Raw genomic sequence first — 7,897 nt, 5'->3', positions numbered from 1 at the left:
CTTTCTGTGATACGTTGGTAACGTTTTACTGTCCTTCGTAAGAGATATTTATCATATATACTAACCTTGCTCTCGTCACTATTTGGCTGAAATATTGCCGGTGTGACGATAAATTGTAACTCACTCACTCACTCACTCACTCCAAGTATATCCTATATCATTATATAAACCGTAAATTGGTCACAAAGTGGCGACTAATAGGACAGGGAGCTTAAATGGAGTGAGTCAGTGAGGTAAGATTTAACGTCGCATCGGTATTGTTTCAGCGATACAGCAACGACACCAACTTTAAACATATACACAAATCTATAATAAAACAACGTTACATTCCAAAGCAATGTTTACTTTACACATTTTAACATCACAATATTATTTATTTACAACTGAGATCACGCGCTGTAACGAGTATTATTTAAAACATAAAAGGGCTATAACAATACTATACTGAGTCAAAAAGAAACTTCACATTCTTTCTTCAGGGGCACTATAAAAACAAGAGATGGTAAGATGGTTAAATAGTTATTATTTCATTGCTGAGATTTGTGTGATGTACTCGATACACTGACAGTGCCATAATCAGTTCCATTAGGCTACACCGCCGTTCCAAAACATGGGTATACAGAATGTCAAGTCACAAGAATAAAAATGCGAAATTTCTCAGTTCAATATCGTGTATGGCCGCCCCGCGCATTCACCACTGCCAAACACCGTCTCCTCATCGACTGCCTGATGCTTGTGAACACGTGGTTGGGGATTCTGCGCCATTGCTCTTGCAAGGCAGCGCCAAGTTCCTGCAAATTCTGAGGTTGGTTCCTAAGACCACGAAGCCTTCTCCCAAGTGCATCCCAAACGTGCTCTATTGGATTAAGGTCAGGGGACCTAGATGGCCAGTCCATGACGTTGATTCCAGCGTTTTGAAGGAAATTTCGTGTCAACATCGCGGTATGCGGCCGAGCATTATCATGCTGGAACTGTAGACCTGGGCCATGAGCCGCCATGAAAGGAACGAGTTCAGGGGTGAGCACCGGGTCGCGGTAAGCAGCAGCTGTGAGGTTTCCACGGATGACCAGAAGTCGGGAACGGTTGTTCCCACAGAAAGCACCCCACACCATGCAACTTCCGCCCCCGAATCTGTCGACTTCCTGTACACAACACTGGGCATACCGTTCACGACGTCGTCTCCAGACTCTATGCCTGCCGTCCGCGAATCTGAGGGTAAACCTGGATTCATCGCTAAAGACGACTCGATTCCAGTCTCTCTGGGCCCATCGGAGGTGACGTTGGGCCCACAGCAGACGATTGACGTTGATGAAACGGCGTCAATATTATTACGATATGGAGATTGGCAGCCTGCAACCGATTTCAAAAGGTCTGTGAGGACAGTCGACCTCTAAACATCTCAGCCCTGGTTCGTGTAGCCGGCAGAAATCTGTCACGTAGGTGACGTAGGACGATTTGACGGTCTTCTGCTCGTGACGTCACACGTGGACGACCCGACCTTGGGCGATCAGAAGTGGTGCCAGTTTGTTGTAGACGACCTCGCAAGTCATACACAGTACGACGGCTGCATCCCATTGCTCTTTCGACGTCAATAACTGATCTTCCTGCTTGCAACGTGCCAACGGCACGTTCCACGTTGCACATTTGACAATCGTGGCATTTCAAGTACCGTAGAACTGTGGTTTAAAAGTGTTTTTTTCAATTCTTGAGGCCAATGCAAACACGTGCATATGAAGAAAACTTCGATGCGAAGATCACGTAATCGACTGCACGTGCAAAACCTGATTTGGCACTAACGTCATTTGCACGAAGAATGGATGGGTTTGAGTGGGTTTGCTAACGTTTTCAAGAGTCGAAAGATAGGGATCCCATTTCGGATACATAGATGTATCATCAGAGACGAATTATTCATTATTTGTCAAATTACATTTTGTGAAGTTTCTTTTTTCACTCAGTATTTACAATATGGGCCCATCAGCCCAGAATTTACAAACAAGCAATATTAATGTACATACATATATTCAAAGTTTATGGTACAGGTAAGTTTATTACAAGTAATTAATTATAAGATGACAGCATACACGAGTAAAAAGATATTTTAGGTTCACTGCTTGATAATGTGAATCCCTTGCAATTGCAAAGTCCACGCAGTCAGGCAAAATGCTTGACGGTGAGCCTTTCATCATAAGGTATACACACCGGAGGTTAGTCCTTACCTCTTTTAAACAGGTACTCGTGGGTAAACCGACTGTGGCCAGTACGACCGCGTCGCAAAATTATTTCGTCATGTCTTGACTGACAACCCAAGTAGGTATTACCGATTGTTGGTTTAAATTCCAGGGGCGTAGCTACCATTATAGAAAACAGCCCGGGCTTACACGTGATTGTTGATAAAAAAAGTTGGGCAAGCATTCAATGCTATTTAAATATAAAGCTTTGCAACCTATCAGGCTTACACGAAAAATTTGCTTTCTACGCGCCTGAATTCGTTAAGTTTCTTTATTCTTTCCCGTTTTGCATAGTTTGCTTGAAATCACTGTACGGGATATTCAGCACAGGCCCTCGTGACTTTGCGAAGATTAAATAGAAAAATATATTTTGAGACTTGAAATGCTAAACAGTACATAACGTATTGTACTGTGAAGCATTTCGAGTCGAAGGTCATCTCAAAGTTTATATATGTTTTCTTAACATCTTTAATCCCTCGCAAAGTCACGAGGGCCTGTTATAAAGAAGTGGCGATAAAGGTTTGTCAAGAGCCGCTGAAGCTGAAGCATCGGCTATGCCTACATGATTTGGTTACCAACAAAAGATCGTTGTAAAGTTCTAAGATTTAGAGTATGATCGAATGACATTTTGAAATGCCTGGAGGCGGGATAATGAATCTGACATGATTTTTTAGAATCATGGTTTTCTTGTTTGACAGAGGTCAAAGCTGTAAATATATCTTTACCCTCAGCAAGTGAAGATTAAACTATTGTCTGAGATTCCTGAGGAGTCTTAGTTCCAATGACGATTGCGCAGACCCAAGCTCATAATGTTAATCACTTGATTGTATGGTCCAAATCTGCACGTTACAGATCGACGTCATAGAGACAGAAAATTGCTAAAGTGTGTGTGGCGTTAAAAAACAAATCCTAATGACAACATGTGAGCGAGCGTCATGCTCAGTATCAACTCACTAACATGTTAACTATGTACCGTGTGTGAGCTTGAACGAGGAAGCCTTGAAGAGAAGGAACTGTCTGTATGTATGTATTGAATGTATATTGTGTGTTGGTATGTACTGAAAAAATCCATTATCTCCAAGATACGTTATTGTTTACATAGCACATTTATTTTTTTACATAGGTATGCGAACATTGATTATTCTTGTCTGACAATGTTTCACATTTCACCAGATTCTTTCTGTTCGTAACAGCGGTAGTAAAAAGTTGTAGAATTGAATGCTTCTTTTGTAAGTGAATTAATGAAGTTACCAAGGTCACGTGTCAGGTACGGATTAACAATCACACCTCCGGTATCTTTATACCAATGAAGATCCAGGTTAGAGTCCGTCTTCGGTGACCCAAGCTTGTCGCAAGATGTGGTGGTCAGACTCGCTGAATTGGTTGACACATGTCATCGTCTCCACATTGTGTAGATTTATGCTCATGTTGTTGAAACACTCGAATATCTGGTCTAGACTCGATTATTTACAGACTGCGGCCATATAACTGGAATATTGCTGAGTGCGGCCTTAAACAACAATCAACCAACCGGTATATATACCACGTGAGTAATAAAGGTGCTTTAACATATGTCCTTGAAGAGTAATCACTTTTCTACTAGTCTTTACGGGTGTGACTACCATTTTCTTCCACGCAGCAGTTTACATACAGATAGAATTATGATCCGTTTGTCGAATAACGACCTCCAAGTATGGGTGAACCATACCTTAGCAGCACAATTACGGATAATCACTCGTGAAACGAGCCGCTGTAGTAACTCGAGAGTACTGTGGTACACGGTACCAAGCTGTTGTGCCTCAAAGCAACTCTTAACCTTGAAAACATAATGCACGATAATACCAAGAAAATTTGAGTGTGACAGGCACAGATCCATGCATTCCTCTATTGTTCCAGTGTTGTAGACCGCCTTGACGTTCACAGCTAATGTGCTGTTAAAGATCGTCATGCTTGATCCATATCCAGATCCACCGCAATCTAAAAAGAGAAGCGAAACGTTCGAAAAGAGTAATAACAGCCCTTTACCTTATCTATATTCACCCTCTTTGGCTAGATACCCGTGAAGTTCCAGACTTAGAATTGGTCTTCGGCAATCAAAGAGGGGGCGGGATGGATAAGGCTCGCTGCTGATTTGGTTGATTCATGTCCCAACTGCGTAGTTTGATTTTCACCAATTTCCCCTCTTGGCTTGTGAGACCATTTTCCAATAAAGGACAGCTCTAAGCGGTACCCGTAGGGACGATTGATTCTTTGTAACGTTCCAATGGAAATGAAGGACGATCGAGGTTATTGTAACGTTCAAAGGGAATTGCATGCATACACTATTCACTAATTTTAAACAAAATCAAGGGTAAAACACATCTGCCCTACCTCAGGATATTAATACATTAATGTCCCCGTTGAAAATGCACTTTACATACCCACATCTATCCTGAAGGGCAAATATCACCACAACTGAAAATGTAAGTGGATGTAAGTGTTCACGGCTTTTTGAAAGCTTTGGATGAACATATGGGACCCATCCAACTAATTCCTGTGGTTATCGTGACCTGGTTGACTATACATCATATCGTGCCCCGACGGCGTGGTTCCGTAACAATACTGTCAACGACGAGTTGTTTGCTCAGATGGAGGACTCTATTATTAACCTTAAACATGGAATAAGGAACAAATATCAGACATAGAAAATCGGTCTGTGGTACGAGCATTATAGGAGTCTTATAACACAAAAACAACACCTAAGTCTTGTGTTAGAGTATCATTGTAATTAAATTACACACTGGAATACATATGCCCTAAGTGGTCATAAACAACAAAAATAAAAGGATATTCATTTGAGATAAATACTTACCCTGGACACAACTGCTGCCAAGTTTGACGTACATGATGTCACACACACAATATCCGTTATTGCAGACAACGTTTGTCCCAGAACAGGTGGTGCTGCAGGTGCCAAAGTTTGGTGGTGTTGCTATAAAATATGATGATCAATATACCCGAAATACAAAGACATTCTATTTGAATAGACATTATATACTCTCCCAAAAAGAAACGCATATAGGAATTTCAACTGTATTTTTATGTTAATTTTGAAACATCTTGTAGTCTTTATGAGTCAATGAAATATAGCAATATTGCACACTGGGAAATCAGTCTTTAGCACCAACTTGAGGAAAGTCAGTTTGAGTATCACATGGAGACGTGTGGTGGCGCTGAAGTCAGTACCTCGTGTGACCACCGTGGGCATCCAGAACAGCACGGCATCACCTCGGCATCGAACGAATAAGTCTCAGAATCTCGTGCTGCCCAATCGCATTCCACTCTTCCATGTAGTGCCTATACTGAAGTGTCTGGGGCTGAGGGTTACGGCCTCGCACCCGTCTGTCCAGGACATCCGACAGATGTTCGATCGGGTTTAAGACCGGTGATCTTGAGGGCCAGGGAGCATATTGATTATGTGGTTCTGGAGGAAGTCTCTAGTGTGACGTGCTGTGTAGGGCCTTTGCATTGTCCTGTTGAAACAACTCCCTCTGGCGATCAATGATTGGAAGGAGGTGGGGCGTAGGATTTCGTCACAGTACTGTTGAGCTGTCAGGTTGCCCTGGATCATCACCAAATCACTTCTCCTACGGGAGGTGATCTCCCCCACATCATAACACTGCCCCCGGCCGAATTTGTCCACCTGGGAAACGCAAGCGTCGGCGAAACGTTCACTTCGACGTCTGTACACCTGCATTCTTCCATCGCGTCGTTCCTATAGAAATCGTGATTCATCACTGAACCAGATTCTACGCCAATTCGGTAGGTTCCAGACCTGAACGTTGCTGCACCATTGAACTCGATGTCGACGATGTTGTTGTCGAAGCACAGGGCCAAAATAAGGTCTTCTGGCACGTAAACCAGCCTCTCTCAACCTGTTCCTGACAGTCTGTGCAGAAAGCCTCAATCCGGGTATTTGTCGAGCGGTACTGGTCGCCGCAGCTGTTCGATGACGCAGGTGATGTACCCGGATGTAGCGATCCTGCGCCGCAGTGGTCCCTCGAAGTCGCCCACTACGAGGGGCAACTGCTACCGAATTCTGCCTGAGATATCTCTCCCCCAGAGCCGTGAAATGGTGCTTTTGGTGAACATTCATGCATCGGGCAACTGCATCGTTGAGACTGGCCAGCTTCAAGCAAACCAATGGCGATATGACGGTTGGCTTCACTTTAGACGTGGCATTTTGCGTTCGTCAACAATATTCCAAATCCAGACAGCGATCAACCTTTTATACCCATCATTGAGACTATCTGATCCCCAACTCTCACGTGCATTGCATGTGAATTGTGTATTCTGTGACACTACACGCCGAAATTGAAAAATCAGGCAGTTAAGTACGGGTATTTTACGGATGAGTTTTGTTGTGATGTTTCAAATCATAAACACCATAGGACTCATAAACAGAGCAAAACCTTTCGTAAAATGAATCACGTTTTAATTCATTGTAACATGAAATTGCTATTTTCATGATGCGTTTCTTTTTGGAAGAGTATATATTTTGGCTATTTCTTGTTTATTTCATTTCCAAAGGGATAACCGAATTTTTGAACGGTTCCACAACGTTCATTTTTCGAAAGCGGAAAACACATAACAGAAATAAAATTATTCGTTCCCTTTATTTCTAAATTTCCTAGTGAATGAGTGAGTGACTTTAGTTTTAAGCCGCTTTTAGCAATATTGCACCAGTTTTACACCAGAATTGAGCTTCATGAAATGTAGCCATGTTTGGAATCAAACCAGGACGAGCGAACGCTTTACTCACTAGGCTACCCTGACAGCGCTTAATATTTCTAAACTCTATTGGCTTTATGATATTTCTCCAGACTACACTTCTCAAGGATATCAGACGCAGTAATTTTGTTCTTGTGCTTTTGCTTGTATGAAGTATATACGAATATGAACAAAGTATTGTTAATGTAAATGCAGATGTCTACCTGTACATGCAGGCAGGCCGCAGCTGAAGACGGACGTTTCTGAAAGAGTCTCCAATACAGGAAGATCCACCGTAAGCTGGAGATGGATTCGTGCAGGTTCGACTACGGGTTTTGGAAACAGTATGAGATGTGCCACAGGTTTGTGTACAGGAGCCAGTCCAAGAGCTCCAGCTGCTGGACGCCACCGTTTACTAAAGGTGAAGAATATATTATTTTAGTGCTCTCCTGAAAAACTTGTTTTATAACCCATCTGGTAAAATCACTTCAATGAAAAATATTATCTTGGTAACGTAACACATGTTTATATTTGGGATAACACCTTCTTAGCAAAGTACATATTTTGGTACTTTTGTTGGGTTGTGTCCCCATGCGGGATTCGAACTCCACACCCTTAGGGTCCGAGCACCTAATCGCAGGACACAAAGTCAGCCGCTTCATCCAGCTCAGCAACCTGCGCGACTTCCACAAGTCCAATACGCTATGCCACGATTCAGTCTAATGGCATAGATGTGCTGACGCAAACAGGCACGCACACTGCAACTGTAGTTCTTATATAGGATTGTGGTTTTCATGTTTTGGTTTAAACATATAGTTATTTCAAAAGAGGAACCGTTTTGGTAAACAAACAGTATGTTGTTTATCTGAATACAGCTCCGGAATACAGATAAATTCATAGATATAACAATCGTGAGGAGA

The 7,897-nt window shown here is 42.4% G+C and overlaps 1 long non-coding RNA gene across 1 annotated transcript; it reads right to left on the bottom strand.

Annotated features, from left to right (window-relative positions):
* Positions 1-4,149: 4,149 nt before the first annotated feature.
* LOC124272801 lies at positions 4,150-7,254 on the bottom strand. Its single transcript, XR_006897434.1, has 3 exons — positions 7,202-7,254; positions 5,080-5,199; positions 4,150-4,205 (listed from the first exon to the last, which is right to left on the bottom strand). It is a non-coding gene; the product is annotated as an uncharacterized LOC124272801 (long non-coding RNA).
* Positions 7,255-7,897: the final 643 nt, after the last annotated feature.

Source organism: Haliotis rubra, unplaced genomic scaffold, assembly GCF_003918875.1.
Source record: "Haliotis rubra isolate DU_JTF1 unplaced genomic scaffold, ASM391887v1 Scf1030, whole genome shotgun sequence".
Lineage (NCBI taxonomy): Eukaryota > Metazoa > Mollusca > Gastropoda > Lepetellida > Haliotidae > Haliotis > Haliotis rubra.
The sequence above is the reverse complement of the archived record's forward strand: the minus strand, read 5'-3'. Positions and strand labels throughout refer to the sequence as shown.